Source organism: Salvelinus alpinus, chromosome 15 (genome assembly GCF_045679555.1).
Source record: "Salvelinus alpinus chromosome 15, SLU_Salpinus.1, whole genome shotgun sequence".
Classification (NCBI taxonomy): domain Eukaryota; kingdom Metazoa; phylum Chordata; class Actinopteri; order Salmoniformes; family Salmonidae; genus Salvelinus; species Salvelinus alpinus.
The window spans coordinates 50,569,098-50,572,573 of NC_092100.1; positions in this window are offsets into that span (position 1 = coordinate 50,569,098).

The following is a 3,476-nucleotide window of genomic DNA, read 5'->3' on the forward strand; positions in this document are numbered from 1 at the left end:
CTAATTAAACAGTATAGTATGTAATGAATATTAATTTCTTCCACATAGTTCATAAATACTTTGCTTCAATGACACACTTAGTTATCTACCCACCTCATTTTTTTCCTTTTGCATGTGCACATAGTACGTACACCATCATGCTTTCGGGATACATGTCAGATTCCACAATGATTATTTTAGTTGTGGACAGACACTACATCACCACACTTCCTCTCTTGGTCCTCATCTTTGTAAGTCACCTTGATTTAGCACCTGTGTGTTTGATCAGTTTCTTTATGAAAGTATTTAGCGAACTTCATGACAGTAGCTAAAGCAAGGGGAAATAAAAGAACACAAGTTGTCACGCATGCTGCCGCTCTCCCTCTCTGGCGCTCCAGGGCGCCAGACTGCCTTCACACCTGTCACCATGTTACACGCACCTGCGCTTCATCACCGGTCACCATCACGCGCAGCAGCACATCATTGGAATCACCTGGACTGCTTTAATTTGTTGAATGCCTTCCCTATTTCTGTCTGCTTCCCCGTGTGTTCCCTGTATCAGCATTGTTGTCGTTTCCCCTGTCCAGACGCTGTCCGTATTATGTTCCTGCTCTGTTTCATGTCCGTTATTCATAAAATTTTCACTCCCTGTACCTGCTTCTCATCCCCGGCATCGATCTTTACAGAATGCTGATACCATTAATGAAGCATCAGGGAGTTTTTTTTGTTTTGTTTTGGTTGGTGCCTTTGGTTCCGCGTTCTGTCGCCGAGGGAACCGGGGTGCCTCAGCCAGCTCGTCAGGCTTCCACGACTTAGCTGGCTCGTGAGGTCTTCTTGCCTCGGTGGGCTCGGCAGGCGCCCACCCCACGTCATGCTTCAGCCGGCCATCAGGCTCCCACGCCTCAGCCAGTTTGTCGGGCTCCCAAGCCTCAGCAGGATCGCCAGGCTGTCATGCCTCAGACGGATCGTCAGGCTCCCACGCCTGAGCCGGCTCGCCAGGCTCCCACGCCTCTGCCGGTTTGTCTGGCTTCTACGCCCCAGCCGGCTTGTCCAGCGCCCATGCCTCGGCCGGCCCGTCAGACTCGCCCAGGTGGGACGCTGGGTGGCACCCCTAGAGGGGAGGGGTACTGTCATGCCTGTCTCCCCAGCCGAACAGTTCGTAAATATGTTATGACGACATTGTGACGTTTTTGTTCGTTTTTGCGGCTGTTCGGGCACACCATTTTTTCTCAAGGCAAGCTGAAGTCTATAGCTAAAAAGCGGCAACTGTACTGTTTGTCCATTTTGAGACACAGTAGACAGTATACACCTCCTCAAACTAGGCTGAATTAATCTAAGATAACTCAAGAAATCTTTCATTAATTTTACACCTAACTACAGTAAGATGTTTGGTTCCGTATTTCTCAATTACAAAATGTGCATGAAAATCAGTCATCTCTCGTTGAATGACAACAAAGACTTTATTAAAGAATCCCTACCGTATTTCGGCTTGCCTCCAGAAAATATATAGCGTGCTTGAACAGACAAAGAAACCCTAACAGAAGTCCAAAACGGAAAAAAACATCACAAAATGTTGTCTTAATATATGCACAAACTCGTCCGAACTGTTTCTTTAGGGAAGCATACAGACGCTTTAATTAAGCTGCCTGCTGCAGGGCTCTCTCAACACACACACCCCTCCCAAGGCCAACCACTCCCTCAGCAACAGCCTGCCTCACTGCCTGATAGTAAGCAGCAGCAGTTCACAGTGAAATATATATAAGAGAAATGCCATGGGGCCACGGTGCAATTTAAAGTAACCCAAAAGCCTGCACCTGCGACCAATACATTTTCAGGACATCGTCTTCAAAGTAGGCACATTTTGCCCAAAAAAACGCAGACATGGCAACCCTGGATGGGCGTCTTTGTTGGGCATGCGCAATCAGGACATGGGGGGGATGGAAATAGTCTGGGCAGCCATTTGCTTAACTGTTCAGGAGTCTTATGGCTTGGAGGGTAGAAGCTGTTTAGGAGCCTCTTGGAACTAGACTTGGCACTCCGGTATCACTTGCCGTGCGGTTGCGGAGAGAACAGTCTATGACTAGGGTGGCTGGAGTCTTTGACAATTTTTAGGGCCTTCCTCTGACACCGCCTGGTATAGAGGTCCTGGATGGCAGGAAGCTTGGCCCGGTGATATACTGGGCCGTCTGCACTACCCTCTGTAGTGCCTTGCAGTCGGAGGCCGAGCAGTTGCCATACCAGGCAGGGATGCAACCCGTCAGGATGCTCTCGATGGTGCAGCTGTAAAACCTTTTGAGGATCTGGGGACCCATGCCAAATCTTTTCAGTCTCCTGAGGGGGAATAGGTTTTGTCGTGCCCTCTTGTCTTGGTGTGCTTGGACCATGTTAGTTTGTTGGTGATGTGGACGCCAAGGAACTTGAAGCTCTCAACCTGCTCCACTACAGCCTTGTCGATGAGAATGGGGCATGCTCGGTCTTCCTTTTCCTGTAGTCCACAATCATCTCCTTTGTGTTGATCACATTGAGGGAGAGGTTGTTGTCCTTGCACCACACGGTCAGGTCTCATCGTTGTCGGTGATCAGGCCTACCACTGTTGTGTCATCAGCAAACTTAATGATGGTGTTGGAGTCGTGCCTGACCGTGCAGTCATGAGTGAACAGGGAGTACAAGAGGGGGCAGAGCATGCACCCCTGAGGGGCCCCCGTGTTGAGGATCAGTGTGGCAGATGTGTTGTTACATACCCTTAGCACCTGGGGGTGGCCTGTCATGAAGTCCAGGATCTTCAAAATAGCATGGTTGGTTAAGAGCCAATAAGACGGCAACCCTCCCCTCTGGCGCCATCGTAATTGGGGAAAGTAGTGGTATGTGTTAATTGTAGGGGTACCCATGCGGCTGGGCATCAGATATGTCCTGTGTGAGAGAGGCAGGTTTAGGTTTCCAGAGTTAGAGTACTGCAGAAGTTGTCATATGCTGTGGCATTGAAGAAAGTAGAGGAAGATGGGTCCACGGGGTAGTAGAACTGTACCAGTACAGAGGGATAAACCAACAAGTGATATATGTTTCAGTAAGATTTAATTTTTGGCATTTATAGCAATAGTTATCAACTGTACTGCAGGGATGGAACGTACATCGCTGAAAATAGAGTTTGTGGTGATACAGGCAGAGAGGTATTTGGTTATGTGAGATTTGATGTCAGAAGAGTTACAGGGTGTGTTGAGTGGTGGTGTCCCATCCTGAAGTAGGACTAAATAGATTTAGATACTGGAGTATTGTATATATATTACTATTCATATTTTTATTTAAAAAATGTATAATTGTGAATGTAATGCTTGATGGTAGGGTATTTGTTTTATTTATTTACTTTTTCAAGCATAGTATAAGGGAGTCTAGTAGGTGGCGGTAATGCAACATTTATTGGATGCCAACCGCGGTTAAACCTCATCGAAGAAGAAGAAGTCCGCATACGTGCCTTTGGAGCTCCACCCAAGCGAGGCATT